Source organism: Takifugu flavidus, chromosome 17 (genome assembly GCF_003711565.1).
Source record: "Takifugu flavidus isolate HTHZ2018 chromosome 17, ASM371156v2, whole genome shotgun sequence".
Taxonomy (NCBI): domain Eukaryota; kingdom Metazoa; phylum Chordata; class Actinopteri; order Tetraodontiformes; family Tetraodontidae; genus Takifugu; species Takifugu flavidus.
In genome coordinates this window covers 2332295-2356477 of record NC_079536.1, presented here as the reverse complement: position 1 = coordinate 2356477, position 24183 = coordinate 2332295, and the positions used below count along the sequence as shown (strand labels likewise).

At 44.0% G+C, this 24183-nt stretch overlaps 1 long non-coding RNA gene across 1 annotated transcript; it reads right to left on the bottom strand.

The window, feature by feature from the left end:
* Window positions 1–16870: 16870 nt before the first annotated feature.
* On the bottom strand, window positions 16871–18621 carry LOC130514129 (uncharacterized). Its single transcript, XR_008946927.1, has 3 exons — window positions 18215–18621; window positions 17920–18008; window positions 16871–17836 (listed from the first exon to the last, which is right to left on the bottom strand). It is a non-coding gene; the product is annotated as an uncharacterized LOC130514129 (long non-coding RNA).
* Window positions 18622–24183: the final 5562 nt, after the last annotated feature.

Below are 24183 nucleotides of genomic sequence, written 5' to 3'. Positions count from 1 at the left end.
TTTTAATCTCATATTTTCATTTTCTCGAGCAGCGGCACGCTGTGCTGGAAGGAAATATGTGGGTGAATGGAGTGGTTGTGAGGTGAGGATTTGATAAGCCAATATAAAGAGAACTGAATCCAGAAACAGCTAAACCATAATTTCAGGTAGGATAGTGTATCAAACTGTGAATGCAGCCTGGGATGACCTCCCGGCCACTTTTCAAACCATAAAAAAGTCTCAGACTGACTTCAGCAGCTCTGATCAGAGGGAAGAAAATGTAACATTTGCCATTTTTTATTACCTGAGGAAACTTTGGCAGTGTAAATAACAACATCAATGCAAACAATGTGCCAAATACCAGTTACTGCCATAATCCCCTTAGAAATCCCATAAAGTTGGCTCAATTACCCCGATTTTTGCTGTTCTCCATCCCGTGAAAACAAATATCACCTCATATGTCAATATCCACAGAGGCGGCCAATCAGAGAGACATACGGTAATTGGATGGACAACAAATATCACATCAGATGGAGCTACAACAGCTACTGTAATTGTTACGTAAGGCACGGCGAGTTGCAGTGCGTTTCCAGGCTTCATTTCTAATGTATATTTCAGTCTTTCTGTGGTAAAACAGCTGGTTTTGAAGGAGAACATTCATTTAATTCTGGTGAGAATAGGAAGTACTCCCTACTCTAAAGGCATTGTGAAAGAAACATGGTTGCAGCTGGGTTACACGGAAGGTAACATTTACCAGCATTTGTGGAATCCCAGTTTGCTCATTGGTGAATATTTTCCTTGTTCATCAATTCTAAATTCCCATGTTTTCTTTTCACTTTTTGCACATTGGGAGGCCACTTCACAACAGGAAAAGTAGTAAAACAAACTCATTAAAAAGAAGCCCGCTATGACATAGAAAAGCTAATTATTATGCCTTTATTTAAAAAAAAAAAACAACTACATTCATCAAAGCCAAGAAGAGAAGACAGAAAAGCTTATTTTGTCCCCTGAAAGTCTGAGAGTTTCTCTGACTCACCTGAAAGTTTCACTGGGATGGGGGGGCACACACAAAGGAGAAGGTTTAAATACTGGACTGCATGAATATGACTAAAAAATGTAAGAAAGAGTCAGAGAGTTCAGCTGGCCATTTACTGAGGCTTTTAGTAATCAAGGGACACCTTTCTCAACTGTCTGGAGGGTCGAACGGGATGGAATTAAAATGACCTCAGGATGGGTTTGGAGTGGAACACTGGGCAGAAGAAGAATACAAACGTGTCCACCAGGACCTCCACTCCTTGATTGACTTCCTGGAACGACACAGGAGTTAACATCCAATTTGTAACTTACAGCTGAAACAACTATGAGCGAAGCTTCTGGGAAATTCTGGGTGAAGGTTTATTTTTTTAATGTTTCGGACTGTTGTAGCTCTATTAATCTAAACGCCATCATTTGTATTTTTTTGTTTTGACTTTCGCTTTTTGAACAACAGCTCTTCAGTGGGAAATGGCAACAAACCCCTCTGACTTCCAAAGACCGTCCCCCCTTTGAGAAAAGCCAAATTACCCAATGGCGTCTCAGCAGCCTTCATCCTCCAGTGGTGATTTTGGCCAATATGATGACCCGATGTGGTGGATATTGCTCCATCTCTGCTCATCCTCCAGCAGGGCTACACTACTTGTGAATCATATATTGGATTCTTTCATCATTCCCTCCAAAGCTCATCTCACCAGAGAAACACGCCACCACTGCCGCCACCACCACCACCACCGCCTTCCCCTTTCCCTTTCGCTAATATTTTATGATCTCTCCTGTATTACCGCTTTGTTTGATTCTTATTCATTTGACGTTCTTCGCTGGATAAGAAAAAGGGGGAATAATGAGAATGCTGCAGCTCTCATTACTTGTAAATGTCTGAAAGGAAAGGAGGTAAATGATAGATATGCCCATTAATACCATCAGTGCTTTGATTTCACATTCTCATGATGCTTTAATAATGGCTGCACAAAAGAACAGACCCTTCCTTAAGTGGCCTGTGCTGACTCTGTTCAGTTAGTTGCCATCCATAATTGGCTAAATGAATATTTATGACTTTTTGATACGACAAACATGGATTGAGGATTTGTTTCCACGCCGCTGCTCTGAAGACAGCATGAGTGATTTTACACTAAGTTTCCACTGCAATTAAGAATGATACACCTTACGTGATAAAGCCAGAAAGTAAACTTTGATGAGGCCCCACTGAGGTGTGCAGTAGTTGGATATTTGCAGTTTTCTTCCCAGGGATGGAAGTCAACAATATTCGTCGATATATTCCCATCACACGCGGCGCTAGGAATGAGTCTGACGGGTGGATCGTCAATAATCACTCGGTGCTGTAATCACTTGATTTACAGTGGTAAGCGGTGTAGCTGTAACTACGGCTACAATGAATTGGAGTCGGGGAGGTGCTCGGCTTTGATCTGCGCTCGTGTAGACAAATTCCTTCCAAACAAGTGCTGCATTTTAATCCGAGAGTGCAAAAATCCCACGAGTTGTGTCAGCAGCCGGAGCTGTTTGCCTGGTTTTCAGTGTTCTCGGCACAACCCCGGAGCAGGCTGTATTCCCATACCGTCATGAGAGTGCTGTACATAATTTAATCATCACACAAATCCTATAGAAGGTTTACAGCCGCTAAACTGACGAGGTTTATTTTGGCACCAAGGCTTTGAGAGTCATTACTGCTAATAAAACAGGCAAGGCAGTAAATGAGAGCATGGGGAGTGATCAATGCAAATTAGCCACAAGGCCATAGGAGAACAAGAATCAGGTGGGTACTGTGGCAGTGTTGGATGGGAGCAGATTCGCACCTTCGCACAACCGTAGCAGCAGCGATTAAACATGCACGTGGAGGTCTGGTGAGCGAACGCTAGCCGGGTTCCTCTCCGTTCCAGAGGTGATCTGAGCTGATTACAACTGTTGTGGCTGAGGCCTGTTTGCAGCTCAAGCTTGTGTCAGAACACCCTTCATTCTGTGTCAGAGCAGGCATTAATAGAAATGGTGTGCACGAGTTGTCCATTATAGCAGCACGAGCATCGAATGCTATCTCTGTAATGCTCCTGGTGGGGAAGTGGGGTGTGAGATTGACACGAGTCTTGTTACTTTACGGTATTATGCAGTCCCTATTATTGCAAATTTCAGTACCCTTTCTTTTTTTAAAATGTTTTGCCCATGATTGGCAATTTTTGGAGTGTGTATGTTTGTTTGAAGTAGTTCCGTTAATTGGCTTTGCCCCCTCGATGTTTAGAGGAGCTAATACTTTAATTAAAACAAAACAGATTTGAGAAATGTAATTGTTACTGAAGGCAAGTGTCAACGAGTTGCTAAAGAAGCAGTTCCGATGCTGTTTAAACCGGTATATTCTGACAGCTCCCCACAGTTGGTGTCTCTCCCACTTGTATTTGGCACGTGTAATTGCACCGGCAGAAACCCCTGCTGAGATTTTTATTGAGCGTAGTGATGCTTCTGATGACAACATTTGAGATTATTTCTGATCCACACTGGTCACATGACGTTAGCAGGCCATGCTGTCTGTATGTTTTTAATAAGCTACTGGTGACATGAAATGAAACACACGCTTCTCTAGATTAATGACTCCTTAATATATTCCTAAAAGGAGCGGTGAGGAGGAAGTTGGTGGCATATTAAAATGCAAATGCACTCCAGCGCTGTTTTTTCTCTGCTGCTATCAGCAGTCATCACGGGGAGGATCACCACTGTGACTTATTCAGAGAAACACGGCATTTAGGAAATAATCGGGCTGTCTTTTTTGGCTTGTTGTGCAACTTTTTTTTGGTGTGGAACCCTCCCACGCTCATTCAGAGGCTATCTGAGTTGCAGAGTAGGCTCTTCTTGTCCTCCGGCGAGGCTTTGGTCTGGAGAGAAGAGAGGGAAAAAAAGAGGCTGAATATTAGCACATGATGGAAACCCATATCAAAGTGGTTTAAATTTCAAATGGACGGAGTGCAGAGCCTCAGGTTTCCTTCTGTGTCACTCTTTTTGAAGTATATTGTTTCATGTGGGCTCGTAATGATCACCTAATCTAGAAAACACTCACGCAAGCACAAAGTGAGATTGGTCGGAGACAGTCGAAGGCTTTTGGCTAGCAATCCTTGCCCGGCTGCTCAGGGGAGAAGCGTTTCCTGCTGCAGCACAGTGTGGTAAATGTAGTTTATCACTGTGTCAAATACATTTCCAAGATTATTTTCACTCCCAGCTGCAAAGTGTGACGCTGGCATCACAGAAAGGCAGGCCACCCACACCACCCCCTACCTACTGAATATTCCATTCGGACAGTTTGTGCTGCAAAATTTAACTCCATCTGTGAAGAAATGCGAAGTTCCACGCGACGATGCTTTCAAGGTGAAGAGAGGTGAGGAATGTTGTGGAGAAGGCTGGGGGTAATTACCATGAAACCTGCAGACTGCCTCCCCCAGGAAAAATAGAAATAAGGTAATAAAGTGGGGGGAGGGGGGGTGAGGGCTGACATGGAGGAGTCACAATCTAGAGACGCCCTCATCCTGTCGGCTATTGATTAAGTGGCCTTTGATGAAAGTTCTCCATATGGGGGGGTCAGGTGGGGAGCTGTATGTGTACATCAACAGTGGATGTGCAACACCTGAATAACAATGTTGACAGGTCTTTCAGCAGTGGGAACTGACAGGGAGCGGCGCAAGCACCCGTCTAGAGCATTCCAGTAGGGGAGGTGTAATTACACCAGCCGCTGCGTCTGAAGCCGGCGGCGAGGTGTTGAAAGCCTGAGACATCATCTCTCAGCAGCGCTAATTTCGTTTTTGGAAGTGTCATGTCGGAGTTGTTGGACTCATCCTCCCCCCTTCCCCATCTACCCACAACCTGTCAGCTCCCATATCGCTGCTGCAAAATCAGAGGAGGCCTCTCACCCTGCGGAGTATCATGGGAGCCCTGTTAGTCTCTCCTCCATGTCAGCTTGTCGCCCGCATGTACAACACCCAATCCCCCCCATCATTTTATTCCCCCATCTCCTTTTTCATTTCCCCCGTGTGCTTGTGAGATGGGCCAAACGTGCATACAGATGACCTCCAGGGGCTGACCCCTGACTCGTTGATACAGCTTTTATCACCTCGCCTCTGTTCAATCCCGCTTGTCCTCCGTCTGCCTTTTTTTTTTTTTTTATTCCCGCTGCATTTAATCGCACATCCAGCAGCATCCTGGCTTTGAGGTCACAGACTGAGACAGCAGCAATCCTGTTGGAAAGCTTGGCCTTATCTTCCTTCTCGGGCTCATTCTGCTCTGTGAGATTCAGGAGGCAGATGGAGGAGGTAGGCTAACCCTCCAGAAATGGCCTGAATCAAGACAAACGAAAGTTGTTGGAATCAATACATCGATCTGACATTCAGACGCTCCCCATCTTCCCGACGTTCCCGTTAAACAGTGTGGGATGATGGTTGGAAACCACCGAAGTCAAACCTCTGACTTTGACTTGAGGCCGGAAATTGATTAAAAGTTTTGAAAAACCCAGGAGGCAACGAAATGCTTTTAACATTCACCTTATCGCCCACATCACCAGACTGTCAAGCACCACTGCCGCGTTAAAGTCACCTTTACTTTACATGGCAGCGGTAATCAGTCCCATTAGCGCCAGAAATGAAGGTCAACTAAAGACCAAAGTTTAGAGCATAATATTATTTGTAAGCATCTTTCTGTGAGTGGTGAATGCTAAATGAGTGTCTAATTTGGTGAGTGGGGAGGGTTTTTTTTTGCTGCTGGACTGTCTGTGTCATACGTTTACTTTGAACCCGAAGCGCCTGAGCCAAAAAGTGCAGAAAGTTGGTCTCCACTTACAATGTCGCTCCATGAATACTGAAGGAGAGCTGCACTAACAGCCCCGTCGGTGGGAGCGGTGGGGGGGTGCTAAACAAGTCTTGTTTGCAGGTTCCGCTGTGATGGGTAGGCGGTATGCTCGTCGAGGCTGAAGAAAAAGCGCGAGATGCTACCTCCCACTTTCTCTCCTAATGGGCTGTGCATGCAAACGAGCATGTCCTGATTGGCCAGTGTCCAAGTGCCTCCCGGTGTCAGCGGAACGATCACGATCATTATCTCACGTTGCCCCGGGGTCAACACAAACAGCGCTGTCCTCATTGCTTTCCCACATCACGTTCATTTTTGCTGTTCTTCTGCCTCCGTCTGATTCCTCTCTGGGGAATTTGTGCTATCAGGTGCTGTCAATGGCAATGAAAATGTGGGTGGATTGGTGGGGGCAGGGGTGGGGTGGTGGCGGTGGTGGTGGGGGGGTGCATCAAAGCAACCTGTCCTGCTGTTGATCAAGGGAGAAATCCTGCAAGTGGCTGGCTGTCTCAGGAGTATCATGGCCAGAGGCAAAGGACCCCCACGAAGGGTTGAATGATCATTTCTGGGTGGGGGTCTTGTACACGATGTGGATTTTATTTCTGGCTCTGTGCACGTAAGGACATTATTAATCTATTGCAAGGGAGAAAAAGAAAAGATGTGTGTGGGGGGATTGTTCTCGGATTGGGTCTTAGATATGGGGATATTTCCCCTGTGTGGACTTTTATATCCATTACCTGAAGTGCCCGGCAGTGGCACAAATGGAACGCTCAGTCACTCCTCATCACAACTCTAATGTTCAAAAATTAAAAATACATCCCGGATTGATTGTATGTTTGATAGCGTTGTCCCATGAACGATCTGCCAGCCCGGATACTCAGCAGGGTTTTCCTTTTTAGCTTTGTGTTTTCAAGGCAAATGAAAAGCACTTACCTTTTCTCCTCCATTTTCCCCTTTCAGGGTCACAGGGAGGGTGCACATATGGGTGAAGGCAGGGTGCACCCCTGGTTGGGACACTTCATCGTAGGGCCCTATGTGGGCATTTGCGGGTTTGATGCCTTGCTCAAGGGTACCTCGGCAGTGACCTGGATGTGTTCTGGCACCTTCCCCACTACCAGAACATCTTCCATGTTTTGTCTGCACTGTGGCTTGAGCCAAGAACCCTGCGCTTCTCAGCCCAGTTCCCCAACAGACTGAGCTTCCGCCGTGTTCTCTACATCTGCGTCACTATAAAAACAACGAGGTACAAGGCTAACTGTTGTGCAACTCACATACCTTGTCCAACAGCCTCACATTAGCTGCAGCTCTTCCCTCCTATTATCTCTGCATCAACCTATCTAATCATGGAGTCCAGGGGCAGAACCTGCCGTGAACTGTGTTTGTCTCTCCCATATCAAACAGGAAAACAGTGGATGGAACATCAGAAAATGAAGTGCTGATAGCTGCTGTATCAGCACAGTCCCAGTTGGGACTGACAATATAAATATAAATTAGGCACACTGAAAAATGGCTTCAGCCTTTAGCCTAGGAAGGCGTGCTGGGTTTTTCCAAGGGGACGGGGAGCAGCCCCTCCCGAGGTTTAGCTTTGCTTCAAGTGTCCAGCTGAAATGAGAAATGAATCATTCTGCAGCGGGAAGAATGTGCCGCATGACTAAAGGGGATGAGAAAGCTGGTGGCGGTGGCGGCGTTGGGGTAGGTACTGTAATGGTAACACTAACTGTTGGAGGGCTGGGGTGAACGTAAGCTTTGGAAGAGACCATTTATAGTACCTTCTTGTTTTGCCCAGGAAGATGTTGTCACAAAAGACCAGATTTGAACAAACACCCCCATCAGATCGTGTGAGTGGTGGTTATTCTTCCTGGCAAATTAGTGTTGGCATTAGCGCCATCTTTCAAAGGTTACGGGACCTTTGTGGGCTCTTATAGTTCAATGTAGAGGCCGAACATTTAGTGGGCAGAGACAAAAGCAATTAATCAGCGAGTCAGAGCACAACAGTGTGACTGCCACGCTCAGCACAGGGAGACTCATTTGTATGGAGCGGAGGGAATTTAGAGGATGTTGACATTTACATTAACTTATTGAATCGTGCCTTAATGGTGCTAAACACGGGAATTATACTGGAGAGGCTGGCGCTCCGCTCTCACGCTTCCACATCAATATTTAAGATTCTTATTACCAGAGTGATTTTCTGGGATTTGAACGAGGAAATGAATTGTGCACGTTTACTTTAGGAGCCTTTCACTACAAAGATCTGCGCATTGTGCAGTCGCATATCAAAGCTGTGGTGAATAATAGATAATAAAATGTAATAGATTTCAATGAAGCATTAATTCTTCCCTGAACTCCTTCAGTGGAGTTGCTCTTACATGTTCATTCCAATCCCCCCCCCCTCCCTTTTTTTTTTGCACCAAACACACCAGACTGGAGTTATGTTGCTGTCAATTCTATTGATTGCCCAACCATGATCTGGATCCAGTCACTTGGCACAGCTCCACAGCAAAGAGCTTCACTGTACATTTGCAGAGATCAATGAAGTTTTTATCTTCTATTGCAACCACGGTGATCGCCCACTGAGTTGTCACAGCGTGACGGCAGCAAAAGTGCAAACACCACTAAGAAGGAGACGACTTTGATGAGAATTATCTTGTTTGGTTTGGTGTGGCTGGCCTTCCCTCAACAGGTGCTCAGGCTTAACTTTAACATTAATTTGTAATATACACTGTGTTGCCTGATTACACAACCAAGAAAGAAATAACAAAACTAGCTCATAAAATGACCACAGGCCCACTCAAAGGTGTTAAAAATGCATAGATCTTTACGAGGAATGGTTCAGCTTAGAATAGGCCCTGAACAACAGGGACATTCTCGAAAGAGTAACGACGACATTCCAGTTTCGCTTTGGACCTTGAGTCTAATTGCTGATGGAATACGAGATGGAAGCTCACAGACCACTCACATACAGGCAGGAGAAAAGTGCCGATCAAAGATGATTTTTTATTTTTTTAACCAAGTTGTGAAAGTTCAAGAGTAAAAAAACCCAAAAGCTCCAAGACCACACCACAAAGGCTGAAGATCCCCAACACTGGTCCCACTAAATCGGTCCTTCCATTTTCCAAACCATTTTGGCTCCACGAATGCCAAACCAGTAACGACAGTGCTCCCATTGGGGGAGGGGTGCTGACGCAGTGGGCCTGATGACTGTGGATTAATATGGGGCATTGAATTCAAGTACGCCCTTTTAGAGATGAATAAATAAAGAAACAGTGCACAGCTTAATTAACCGCACTGACGAAAGAGGAGGACTGAGTCAATGTTTATCTTGTCTGGTTACGGGAGCCCACGCTGGCTTCCCCCAACAGGCGCTACACTAATTACCTGCAGGCCAACAGACACCCTGCACAGAGACAAAGACGCTCACAGTAGATTGTTGAAATTCACACCAGGGAGGTCACAAACAAACAAGTCCGATTGGCCGAGATGAGTCTTAAAGGCAGAAGTGTGGTTTCATAAACTGATGCGGGGGGGGGGGGGGGGGGGGGGGGGTTGGTGGTCAAATATGAAATGAATCCTGCTTACACTCCAGAAGCAGGTTGCCATCACCACATAAGCCAAATGTCACTTTGGGTCCCTCACCGCTGGACAACATCTGGACACTTGTCACAGCATCAACAAGGACAACAAAGGTTCTGAGCATCCAACGGACGCTTTCGTAATGTCCCAACCCACTTTTCCATCAGTGCTGCAGAAAGACAAAAACACGCGCAAGCATTTGTAGCAAAACTCCACGCAGGACCCTCAAACCACCAGCACAGTGGGATAAAGAGGAGAAGTCATTGAAGGATGCATTTATCTACCCAGCTTTTTGTTGCAGACACAGTGAGCCTGCAGAGAAAGGAAATAAACAGAGGAGATAATTCCTTTTTAGTGAGGGGTCTCGCCTTATCCACTACTGAAACATAAAATACATCTTTGAGGGAGCAATTTTAATTAACTCCCCATTTAGATGGTTTGTGTTCATTATCTTTTGCCTCCTTGTCCCCCGTGACATTTGCTCCCCCCCAACTTCCCTCTGATATGAGACGGCTTCAGGCCAAGCCTGGCGGAAATGTTTCCGATTTGACTGTGAAGGTTGAAGAGTCGAGGTCATTTAAATAATTTGATTACACCACTTTTTTTCCCCCCTCCTCTTTTTTTTTCTTTTTGGAAGGGGGGAGTAACTGGCAAAGCCCTTAATCCTGCACCAGCCACGGAATGTTAATGAGTCACCTGCCTCGTTGTGTTTGCAGATAAGAAAGAGGGAGGAACCATTTTGGTTTGTTTGGCAGGAAGGAACAGCAGACTCCAGCACAGCCGACACGACTACACCCGCAACTCTAAAGCAATGCTGAGCTCTTCGGGGTATTTTACCAACCGAATCATAATGGCCTCCAGCTGTTTCGCATATGTACAGTGATAATTCATGAGCAATTAATGAGACAATGTGACCCCAGCAGATAGAAAAAGGGCCTCGCTCTCTCATTAGTTATCTGCTTCCCAGTGCTGCTTAAAGAGCAAAAATGGAGCTTATATCACACGCTGGGGTATCCTGTTTAAATGTTTGAACAAATCACCGCCTCAGATGCAGCAAGATGCAAGAACTCTGATCTTGAATTCATGGCAGACCTGTTTTCACAAAAGTAAATGTGATTTATCATCACAGTGGAGGTATGGTTACCTCATTTCTGCTAACCCATGTGGCTGGTCAGATTGTTGTGATTTTGACACCGGGACCGAAGTGACTTTTACACGCAGCTTCAATCTGCCCTTTGGCGCTTGAAGAATGTCATCCTTTTGGTGCCACGACAACTTTCCAGGTTGTTACATATCACGCACAATCCTGTGCGATTACAGGAAAACGAAACACTCCAACTCCCAGTTGCAGCTATTTTAAAGCACGGTTGAAATCCCTGAAACTCGAAACAACAGATGGAGCGGGCTTCTGCAAAAGTCACATTTTCATAAGTTTCGACAGCAGCAGGATTTCACACTTAGTTCATTTATATTTGCAGTGAGTCTGAGAGACTGCCAGCTAAAAAAAAAAATCTTTCTAAAATATTCATCACAGTCCCGCAGAGACTGTACCATTGAGGAGCCGATACAACACATGCACGTACAGACACACTCCCACTCTCCCTCACACACACACACACACACAAGCAACAGTTTCAGTAAATTCATTTGGGGTAAAGATTTTGCCTCCAAAGAGGCCACAATTACACCAACTGAAGAGTGGCTTCCTCCCAAGAATAGAGATAAAATGAGACTCTTTTTGCTTTTAATTACATAGTTGATCTCCAGCCCTGTGCACATATAATGCCGAATATGTAATTCTTCAAAATGTAAATATTTCTTCCTATCTTAAAGTATTTGCGTGGAACACCAGAGATGCGTATAACTAACAGAGATTCTACCAGCAGTCTCGAAGCAAAGCTTGAACTTCTGCTTAAATTCGATATTCTTTTTTCACCCTTGGAGTACTTGCTAGTGTATCAACCAGTGTCCTAGCCTAAAATAACAATCATCACAATCATCACCTCCATGGGCTTTACAATCACTGCAGTGAACGCTGTCCTCTGTCTAGGGACACCCGCACTGAATCAAGAAAATTGCCAGAAAATAACTTTTCACAAAGAAAAACACATTGAGAACGCCTGAGTCAGAGCCACAGAGGAGAGGCAAAATTACACATTCTATTTACAATAATCTTGATCCATTCGATGCCTTTGACACATCTGATTTATTCTTACTTGCAATTTCTGATTGTGAATAATGCAGCTGAAACTGGAAAAAAGCTGGCATCCTAAAACTGGAGACCGATTATTATTGTTTTGCACTGATTAATGTTCTTTACTGTATCAGCGGCATTGTTGAAACCACTGAAACTGAAAACGATGCTTTTTGTCGAAGCACAATATGGTGTCAAAATGTTTGGACGATGAATATACGATGCTAAAGATGTCTGTCGCTGCAGTGTGACATGGTAAATGGATGTTTGTAGGTATGTTCACACAATTTGGGCGCTTAATGTCATTTGTGGTACACATCTGAGGGAAAATATGCATGAGAACTCATTTTTCTTGTTCTGAATCACACGTGTGCTGCCAAATTAGATCCTTAGGCATTCAAATCTCCCAGCATCTCCATGGCAATACATAAATCTTGGATAATTAACCCGAGGAAGAAGGAAAAAAATAGCTTTGTTGGCACCGGTGTCAAGTAGACGAGAAAAGAAAAGAAAAACAAGCATATTTGAAGATATTTTTGTCCCAGTATGAAAGGACACTTCATTGGTGGTATCAGACCTTTTGGTCTGACTAAAACGAAGCCCAATTGTCTTGTTTTCTTCCCGTTAATCCACGCTGACTCCAGCCAAATCTGAAAGCCTCTGTGACGGAAAGCGTGATAAACATCCTGCTCCGGGGACTTAGCATACGGAATAATGACGTGAGTATAATGAAAGCTCGGCCATAATCAATGGCCAGCCTTAATGTGCAGGTGGAAGAGCCCTGTGGTCCCCGCAGGGTTGAAAAATGATCCCAAACATGACGGTACATCTCCATTTGGAATCTCATTTGTTCACCACTGCAATAAACGGGACAACCTGAGCTGTGGTTGCACTGAGATATGTGCCTCCAAAATGAATGCATAATTTGCTGGATGAATTTCGCTCAGCAGGCTGCTGGCAGAGGGGAAGTGTGAAAGAGGCATCTGCCTGACATTAGCTCCAGTTGCTGCAGCCCTGCTGTGAAACTTTGTCCCCACTTGGCCGGACTTTAAAACTGCAATTTTATGTCCAACCATCTTATGACATTGCTGCTTGGTGCAATTGAGTTGCCTCAATGTTGACAGGAGCTGTTTAGTTGGGCTGCACTGACATTACATTATTGTATAAGACTGTGATCTGTCTTTTGTGAAAAGGAAACTGGCATCATGTCACTTTAAAAGCAGTAATCTCCTTATTTCAATCAAAAGAAACCGAGAAGCCTTTCATTGCTAAAATAAAGGCATTAAAGGATTTCTGGACTGAGCCTCTGTAATGGCAAAATCTTTCAGAGATAAAAAAAATTTCAATTTAAAGGGCACTTAAAGGGGCTATGTGTAAGTTTCTGGCCAAAGCAGGCACCGTAATCACACTCAAAACACTGTACAGCACTTAGTCGACAGACGTTGATGTTTACGCCTCAGGCCTGAGGGTCCATTCATGATGCAGCCATTAAGTAGAATCAAACTAACCAAATTTAGCTTAATCTTACAAGTCAGGAGAAAATAAACGATTTTGACACCCGCTTTCAGTAACTTTAGTAATGTCAGATGTTTGTGATTGCAAACGTTGTGTTAGGGTTCCGGAGAAGAAAGACCCACAAGGAGGCAACGCAGTAAAGCAGTAAAGTATTTCATGACCAGCAGGTCTTTAGCATCATACAATAACTGGTAAAAAAAAAAAAAAGTGCAACAGAAAAAAAACCTCAAGAATGCAAACAAATCCTTCTGATTATAACTAACAAAAACAGAACCCAAAAAAAACAATCCCAAGATTAAAACAAAGGTTGCACACTCACAAAGGCTCTAGCAAAACACATACAACTTAGCCCCACAATTTGGCCCTGGCAGAAGAGCAGACTGGCTTAAATATCCACCAACTAATCACCACAAACAGAAAACAGGTGTGTTCACAAAATGGAGTGAAAATGGAACAAAAACAGGAACAAACATTACTTTGGGCTGTATAATTGGAGCATTGGTGTGGTGTAATGCGGCAGCTACGATCCCCCTGAACTCCTGAGCACTGGCTGCCTAGAGGTTATTTAGTCTACACAGATGTTCTGCATTATCTTTAGGTCCCAAGTCCATGTATATACATTGTTTTACCTACAGAACCATTCCTGTGCTGATTCATGTAGAGGAAACACCATCAAACCCATATTCTGAGCCCCAGACCATGAATATTTAGTTTCGCAGCTCACTTCACCTCAGGTTGCCCCACTTCCTTGACACCTGTTGCAAACCGTGTTCTTTTAATCTGGGACCCAAAATGGCTCTGCATGGTGGCTGCAGTCTCACTCATATCTGTGGAAGACACTTTATGGACCTACCGAAGTTCTCATGTTCCAGTAGAGATGTGCCGCTCTAGACTGCCACACTAGATGTGGCACATAGACTTTAACTGTCCAGTGCTGTCTAGCCCAAAAGACATATTTCCCATGGTGCGGTGAGGTGGTGAGCACATTTACCACATTTATGTACATCTTAAATACATTCCATTGTTCTTCGTAACAGGTAATAACGCTGTAATTTTAATGTCCCAGATTTTGTTGCAGTCACTTCTCATAAATCTGGACGAATAAAAAAACCATTTTCAGGCTAAAAATCACCTGTAACAATTCATCGAGCTCTATTTCCAGTTACCTATTCCCTATTTAAGCATCCCAAGTCAGTGTTCCAGCACAAACAATTAGAATATTCTCCGCAAATGAAAAGGTGCAGCACTTGGCAAACCGAGTCACCTCGATGCGACTCAGCCCCCTTGCGGCCAGCGCATTAAACTTGGAGGGACATAAAAACACAACACAAGCAGACAGACAGCAGCTTGTTGGCACAGTGGGGCTCCATCTAGGAAAAGAAGTGTTGAAAGCATCGCTGCCCTCATTCTGTTCTCAGCAGTGAGAGATACACGCTGTTGGCATTTGAATGTTAATTAGCCGCACGCATCTCTCTCCCTCCCATGTCAGTAAAGAAAGACCCTTTGATGGAAATCATTTGCATCTTTTTGCTCAGTGACTTAAAATGTCACAGCTGCCTCCCCGATGGCCCTCAACACGCCTGTGCTTGTGCACCAGGCCAGCGGGAATGTATGCCGTCAGAGATGCTAGGTCGGTCGCTACTTTTAAAACTGATGGAAGATTTGAATGGCGCTGATTTCAATGCCATTCATCGGAAGCTCTGTCTTCATTCCTTTCCACTTTGAGATAAAAACGCAGTCACCTTTGTTAATTTGTGCAATGTGTTGCTGTCACGCGGCGGCGTCTGCACACCGACACTGTCTCCCCGACAGCTGGACTAGCGTGCCCGCGTACAAGGAACTTGTACTCTTCCCCCTCTTTCTCAGCAGCTGTCAAATTCAATTCAATCGCTCATCACATGACTGATTTTATCTTCTTTTACAGGTTCAAATGAGTATTTAAAGGTTGAATTGGTTGCGTCCCCCATAAAAAAAACCAAAGAGCTGAAATCATTTATAAATGTCAACGGCAAGGTATTGGACTGCCTAAACAGCCATTGATCCCGACAGGGCAGCCTATTATTCTGTCCTTGTAATAACACATTTGGTGAAATCTTATCTCAAGTCTTCGCTGTTTATCGATTCCACTGTCCATGGCACAGTCAGCGTGATATCCTTATCCTCATCTGTCACACATTATCAGCCGCATTCCTCTTCTTTTAAAGAAAAAAAACAATTTATCGGCCCCCAGTCAGGTCCTTTAATTACAAAAGGCCGTAGCTTCCAGTTTTACAAGATGATGCTATTGATCAATGCAAGCATCCTTAATTACCTGAACCGACTGCGTTTTATATAAATCATAATTTGTCCCGTGTGGCTCTGCTGCTGGCGTTCCCATTTACGACCGGGTGGGGCAACTTTTATCAGTGCCACTGCTTGAATTGCCGTGCTGATAACCAACGTGCTCTATAGTGACCCAAAGGCGTTTGATCACAATGATGTTTCACTTGTGAAGCGTAGATGGGGGCGCAGACAGGTGGAGAATTTATAGATTTCCAATACAACACCAGTGACTCGTCTCCTGCTGTTCTCCATCCGAGCACAAGACAGACAGAGAGAGAGAGAGGGAGCACTGTTCTGAAGAGTGGGAGAACCTTTTTGAATTCAATTCCGATATAGTGGCACATTGATTTCATGTCAAACGCTATAAACCTGTTTCTGTCCATAATCGCCACAATGTGGCGTGATTGTAAATCTTGTGCATTTCTTTGTAAACTCTGATAACACATTCGTTTCTGCAAAGAGAACAGACCCCAACCCCAGAAACTTTTTCCAGTTTAGTTATTACGTCCTCAGATGACATCAAAATGCCCCACAAGTCCAAATCTCTCAGCGGGAGATAGTCTGCCAGGTATGATTCTTTGAAGAAACAGCGGAGGAAGAAAAAATAAGGGAAACGAGGGGAAGGGAGAGAAAGTTTGGGCCTCATAAATGCAGAACAGTAGAAAAGTATCGCTCTTAGCTTGTGCAAAACCCTTAGAACAAAAGCACGAGCATCCATCAGGCTGCCGTTGAACGGAGCCCCCTCTGGGGAGCTAGGGCAAACAGGCCTCTCCCGTCTTTGTCTCTGCTGCAGCACTCGCTCATAATAAGGATAAGCCCTCCTAGCTATCCGACTGTGTGCGCACAGAGTAAACAATTACCACTCTTTTTCATGCTAGTGAAAGCACAGAAAAAGCATCAGTTGTTATTCAGCTCCCACCTGGTGCTGCCGAGTTAAAAGAGAGGAGGACGGCTGGAACGTTTCCCTGACCTTGCTGGCAGAGATTTCTGGAGCTCTTTCATGTCTGGGCAACGACAGGAGCTGTTACATCCACAGGAGACTGTTGTAGGTTAACTGCGGATTTGAATCTTCAGCCCAACCCCGACCAAACCGCACTTGGAGCTAAAACACCAATTAAATTAACAGTGGGGGCAACAGGAAGAATGTGGAGCGGGTTTTCCGAGTACGCTCGGGGTAGTCATGGGAGTGAGTGATGGGAATGGCAACAAAGATTGTTGAAAGTGAATGAGGCAGTGAGCTCTTCTTTACTCCTCACCGCAGGGTGCCTTCCTGTTCGCAGAGACTATCTCCTAAGCAAAAGGTTGCGGGTTCAATCTCTGCAGGAGCTGAGAATCCCCATGATTAGTCAGTCATCAGTTTAGTGCTTCAGCAAAGACAAACCCCCGCCTGCCTCCCCTAATTAGAAATTGTCTGACTCAACCCAAACAGATGTTGAAGGATGGTTTTATTGACCACTTAACTCGTTTCGTTTTAACTGATGGGTCGAAGACAGTTCTTTCACTTGCATCATCCAGTCTGCAAAGTTTAAATGTATTCACTGCTTCTCACACACCCACCAGGGAATTAACCACAAATCTACACAGGCATCTTCAAATGTAGCTGTCACTCTCAGCACTGCTTGTGATCTTCTGGCTTATCTCCTCTTGTTTAGGGGCTCCCATTGAGATAAATGAGATAAGAAACAGGATTCTTTAGACTGAAACTTATTAGGCAATTAACAATAGCACATACAACACATTTCACTGATAAACAGTCATTAGGATCATCCATCATCCATCCATCCATCCATCATCCATCCATCCATTCGTAGTGCTTCAAGCTGCTTCAAGCCTCGGTGCAGACAGAGCTTGTGAGGCATTTGGCTAGTAGAGGGAGGTGCCAGGACCCCTTCAGAGGTCTGCCGAGGTACCGTTGAGCAACCCTCCATATACTCACATAGGGTCCTGCTGGCTTCCTTTGACCTTGAAATGGATAAAGCAGTCAAGAAGAACAGGAAAACAGGGAAGAAGAATACGCTTTCAGAGAATACTCTGAAAGCCAGCCTTTCATCTATGTTGATCTCTGATTATAACTACCCAGAGCAGTTGTACCATCACTTTACATCACTGTGGTTATAAATGTTATGCTTCTGCGTGACTAAAGAACTATTTCAGTCTCCAGTGTTTAATCATTTGCAAATGTGTTTGCAGAAATGTGACATTTTTTAATTGTTGCGGTGGAACTTCTATTTGCAGATTTCCTGCATGGGCTTATTTTATCCTAACGAATCTGTGACTCTTAAAAAAATTAAAAAAACGCACCAAGTACTAGCACCTCCTGTGCAGTTGTCCCCTGATTTATCACAAGGTCGGTGGCCCACTGCTGTATATGTGTCTCCTTTCCATTAGTTCTGCCTTAGAGCCCAGCAGAAAAAGATAAAAAAGCAGATGTACCTCCTCACTAAAGGTTGACGCATGAATTGCAGAAATTGTCTCACAGCTGTGACAGGACTCCCATGAGTTTCCCATTATCTTCAATGAGCTGATGCTTTCAAACTCAGCCAGCTTCCCTGCTCCGACTAGGCGACTGAGAGGAAGATGAGAAAGTAGGAGACAGTAATGTAGTCAAGAACTACTTTGACCATATTAGGTGCAGTTATTTGAAATATTCTGCCCACACAGTCCACCAGGAGCGCTGTGGGAATGAGAGGTATCAACATGCTATTTTAAAGGCCTGATGCCGAACAGCAGTTTGTCACAAATAAGGAATGACATGACTTATGTTTGACTTACCAAGGTTGGTTTTAGTCGATAGCAAGGCCTCGGGCTGCATGTTTCCTTGCAAAAACACAAAAGGAAAGTCTCAGTTCTTCCCTCAAACTCCAAATCAGATTGTTGTTATCACAAACAGCTGAAAGCTGGGAGATGGCGGAATTCTCTCTTCTTGCACCTGCCAGAGTAAGCTGCCATCAGGAAAATGATCTGACGGGTATTACCTGAGATCTGTGCCTCATCCAATGAGATGGGAATCCTCACATCCTTGGCTCTGTGCTGTCCCTGTCAGAATTTCATTAAAGCCCAGAGTGATGGAATAAAAAGAGTGAAACAAATTCAATGAGGGGGTATTATGTCGACTGAATTAATCAAATTTGCTGAAAACCTGATGATATAACAACCAAGATAAGATCTTTGATTTTAGTACACACCAAGGCTGGTAGTTTCAACTTATGTCAAAAAGAACCTGTCACGGCCACATCCCAGTAATTACTATAAGTAGTGGCTCTTTGTCAAGCGCACTTAAACATTGTGAATGTGTAAATAAATGCTGTTGTTGCCAAGAACCTAAAGCAGCTGGCTCTCCTCCGGTAAATAGTATTATAGCCACCATTTAACTTAATTTTCTTTTCTTTCTTCTTTTTTTTTTTTTTTTTTTACAAAAAAGGGGTTGAGCTTAAATGTGATTCAGAATGGTCTGCCTGAGATACCCCCCACCTTTCAGGTTCACTGGCAACATAAGTTAATGCGAGATGAAGATCGAGATCAAATGGAATGCGACCACTGTGAGAAGGAGCACAACTCTGCTCCAAGTATGATGGGAATGATGGTGTCAATGGCAGATCAATTAACACAACATTAATTGACATCAACAGGAGTTCCACAGTCATGTCTGACTGTCTGAACTCTTCCTGAGCTCCTCAGAGTGAGAGGACTTCTCTTGACTGAGGATTTTCCTCAGGAGAAAAACACTGATATCCCTGGCACCCTGACACGGTTTAACCCTTTAAACTCCCCTTCATCAACAGCCGTGTCTGTTCTCGAACAGTAGGCAGATTAGCATGCGCAGCGAGCAACCGCCAGCCTCCGAAGACACTATTGCTTCAGATTTTTACTCTTAGTCTTTCATTGCAGTTTCTCATTTACTCAGTTTGACTCTCAGCACTTTTCTCTCATCTCTTCAGAGAACAAACCTCATAAACTTACATGAGCTCCGCTGTCCACAAACAATCCTGCTGTGAAATTAGCCTCCTTGCAAAAATGTTGCTTTTGGGAGCATATGGAACTTGCCTTCGGACAGCAGACAAAGTCATCAGGCCATTTTAAGTGATTGCAAGTATTTCATTTAATGCAAGTACAGACTCATATGCTAGTGGAGGAAATCTCTAAGGGCAAAGACGTGTAGGTGTGAATGTCTTCAGGATAAGATGTGATTACATTTAAATTAGCATTTATTGTAAACATTTCCAAATGGTCCTGTTTGCACAATTGCTTTCATAATTGCCTTGATATGATTAAACCCATTAGAGAGGGCAGGAGGTGCGGCTAACTGCTCCGCAACCACAGCACCTAAAATGTTCAGCGAGCAGACAAATGAATTACAGTAAAGCAAATCCACTCGTTGCTAAGTGGGGATCGGTAGAGATGCAGATGAGCCGTGCTCAAAACGACGAGAAGAGGGATTAATTTAGATTTTCTGCCATCTGCACCAGGCGGGAAGGAGAATCAGTGAGACTCATACAAGCTAACTTGTTGATAACTCAAAATCTTGCAAAATTCTATTTATGTAATGCATTTGGTAGTGTAAAAATAAAGGAATTACCTCAGTTTGTTAAAGCATTCTGGATTCAGATCTCTGATGTTGTTGTTGTCAACCCCCCCCTCACACACACACACACCTTATTGTGAACATGATTTCAACTCTCAAGGGATGACACGGGGGGTTGCAGAGCTGAGCAGAGTGCAAATTTCTTCATTGCATTTTAAAGTGGTGCCACAGCCAATCTGACTTTACAGACGGCGTGGCGGACTGGGCAAAGGCGCGCAAACCAGGGGGGAAATACACCCTCAAAACGAAGCAATTTGCACTAGATCAGACACCTGATGCACGGCATCTATTCGGGAGGAATAGTTTGTCTTTGGACAAATAGAAACACTTTGTAAACTGCTTTGGTTTATTCTGGAGCGGGAAACAATGAATTCCCTCATTTTACTTCAACCCCCTGAGTCCTGCCCCCCTCTTCAGTGATCCATTCAATCTTCATATCAATTGAAACGTTTTTTCTTGTAGATTCAGGTGCAGAGGATTGTTTTGCCTGATATTTTATGCGCTCTGTGCTTTCACGCCGTCATGGCTTTGAAACTTTTTGTTTGTTTGTTTTTTTGTTTTCTCCAACATCAAAGGATAAAAACATTAAAAACGTCCAAATATCACAGTTTTTCTTATGTTCGTAGACATTCACCTCAGGTGAGAAAAGCAGAGAAAAGAGGATCATTTTAACAGGAAGGAAAGACTCTGTAGATGGGTACCGGGCCCAGCTCAGCTAAAGCAAAGAAGAGAAGAATTCATCAGCCCATCATAGAAGGAGGCAGAGGGATAAACACGCTCAGAGGAAAGTCAACCCTTATCTGGACACCAGGATTCTTCAGTAAACAACCAATGTGGATTTAAATGGTGAACATCAGCTGAAAGATTCCAGCTCCTGCTAGTTCCTGTGCGGTCTTAAATTGATGACTCCTTACATTAATGCACCACCATCTCTGCTGTATTAAAATGCTGCCCTTTGCTCATCATGATAATTACTTTGCTGCGGATAATATATTTGTCCTTTGCCCTTCTACTTTAGGGGAAGTTGATACCGTCCTTAATGCTCCGACTTTATTGGATCATGAATTTCCAGCTGTAATTGCGCATGCCATTTTTTAATTAGCAGATTATTATAGGAGGTGGTTTTGCAGATGTGCGCTGCACTCCGACTCTCGTTAATACCGGCACCATGTGAGATGACACCTCATTTGCGCCGGAATATTTTTGTGAGGTGGGAATGACAACAGTCCCATGTGTCCATCCCCTGTTTTTACTGGGCTTTTGGTGAACAGTGAAGAGCGCAAACTTAAAACTGCCATCAGTGAAATACTGACAGTGGTCGCTGGTAACGGAGCATCATTTATATGCAGTCGAGAGATGTTGCTGCTTCTAAACTTTAGAGATAAGTAAGAGCATTCCAAAGAAAAAAGCATGCCGTTTAGTTTCTTTTCAGATAAATTTTTGTTACAGTCTCGGTTTGTTTAACATGATTTTATAACATATAATCGCACTGAGGCCTTTTGGCTTTTATAAAGCTATAATAACAGATTTACTCTAACTGGTTTGTTTGTTTTTTGAGACAAAGGAACTTTGTTATGTGATGCTTATGATTAACAAGAATATAAAAGCAAAATCGACAAAAAAAAACAAAATAGTGAACTTGTCGAGGTATATGGTCTTAGTCTGGGTCTCCTGATATTCTGCTACTCTGTTGAAAGCTTTTAATTGTGTGGCTGAACTAAGACGATATTTTGGCTGTCAGCTTTGCGTGGTCAGCACTGATCTCCACCATTGCTTTTGACATTGTAATTAAAAGCAAGGCTACGGAGAAATTTAAGGCGTAGTGTCTTCTTAAAGAGTTTCGCCAGCTTGTATACGCTGGAATGTGACATGGAAACAAATTGGAATAGCGCATGTGATCATTTGTAGCCGATCTCATTACCTCTCCCACCGCTGATAATTGTGGCGTTGACGTTTGCTTACCTTTGATTATCTGATTCAAGGAAAATGAGATGTATCTGGAGCCCAGATGTGGCATGAACTGTAGGATTAGCTTCGCTCCATCTCAACTTGCTCCTTGCCACAGCTTCATTACCCACTGACAACAAAGCTTTTCTTCTCTCTGGTGTCTCATAATATGATCACTGGCCCCCGGTAGTCAATGTTGTGAGTATTTGTGTGTGGTTTTGTGTAAAAGCCATGACTTTATTGCTCATTAGTGTTCTCCTCTGAGAGATGCACTGACAGCAAATGCAACCTCAGGAGCAGAAGGCGCTCCTTCTCTTCCCTGTGTAATGATGGCAGGATCGATGGACTGTGGGGCCAGACTGATGACCACAGGGTCACTCATCACATCAGGCAGCTGATAACATGTAAGGATGCAATTGTGACCACCTGAATGGGCATTTAATTTGAGCTTTTTATTGGAAAGACCACTGTAGAATAGCTCTACAGGACCAAGCAATCAGCCTGGGTCGGACTGACCTCGGAGCACCAAGGTTAAGGTTTCTCTCTCAAAACTTCTCCGATCCCCATGGAGGTGCTCAGTACAAACAGGGCTTTGACTCACGTTCAGAACAATCTAACTTACAGATTCAAACCACAACAAATATTTCTCGAATCTGGTCTGAACATTTGGCCAAACTGTGTTAAATGTGTTCAAGCTGCCCCAAATAAGAAATTCTACGCTCACATTATGATCAAACTGTATATTTTAAGATCTGTTCCCAAGAGTAGGAAGTATGAGGCGAACTTTACAAGTAGTATTATGAAGCAAATTGTTTGGCATTTTCCGGGATAAATGAAGGTGATAAAGATATGATCATTCTCAGTGGAACTCTCTGGTTTTAATTTTCATATCTATATTATTTGGATCCTTTATTCAGGGAATGCATCATGATTCCAGATATGTTTTTCTGCCATTTGACCTAATTGATATCTGATTAAAATGAGCTTTTAAGAGAAACTTTGACAATGGTAATGTTAAATTTGGGTTTTTCGAGGACCCGAAAGCAGGCAAAACACAGTGGGAAATGTCCAAAAAGCAAGTCTTTATTAAAAGAGCAAGTCCTCCTGGACCACAGGAAAGCACTCGTCCAGTCTTCCGGGGCGCAGATAGAGCTCCAGTGAGGAGACAACATGGAAGTCAAGTCCTGCGCATTTTCCAGTCCAACAGGATGGTGTGGAGACCTCAAATGAGCAGGGAGAAGAGTCTCAAACGAGTTGCAAACAACCAGTAATGAGGAAACAGGAGTCAGCTTTAACATTCGGATACAATAACTCTCCCACGCTGGTAGACAGGTGCCCTGTCCTCAAATAGATGGCCTGAAGTAGGCCAACAGGTGAGCCTGCCTGCAGCACCAGCTGTAGCAAATTATCAGCTCCTCCACGCTCCCTGCAGGAAGAAGCAAGCAGACACGACCCGGAACCCTGGACCCCAACAGGTAAAGGGAATGAGATGAGTCACATTGAAAGGAAGGCTATGAGTGGTGGTCTTTTCTGCAGTGTCCAATCAGCAACAGAGTAGGTCCTTCGCACGTGGCCACAGTTGTCTAGCTTTGAAATCCGACTAGATTGATCCGACAGCACAGTAACAGTAAAACATCAGCATCTGACGACGACTCTGAGACAATTGAGTTCACAACACGTCTTTTGCCTATGTAAACACGATACATAGTGGCATATGGTTTTCCAGGTTATGCAACTCTGATTGTCTTATTTTAAATGGTGATTCTACCATGTTTCAGCTCATGGCTGTAACATCATCAACTCAGTGCTTCTTTACCTTGTCCAGCTCCTCATTATGTCTCCGATATTAATACACACCATTTTAAGTATTTGCTTCCTTCTGCTGATGCCTGCAAACCTGTTGGCTCAGCCGTAAGCTTTGAAATTTCTGTACAATACAAGATCGTAATCTTAATTATCCAAAGTGATTAAGTGCTGTGAAAGGCTTTCCAACTACAGTCATTATGGCACATTCAGATTCAATCAACCAGCCGGTAAAGCCTATTATGGCCAGCATGGATTTTTGACGACTGATTATATGCTTTGATGACTTCACAACCCCTACCGGAGCAAATGGAATAGATGGCCTGCTATATGGCGGTTTTGACCTGGCTAGCATACACTTCCCTTGACATGTTCTGGTGACGCAAAAATAAAACTGATAGTGGTGCGC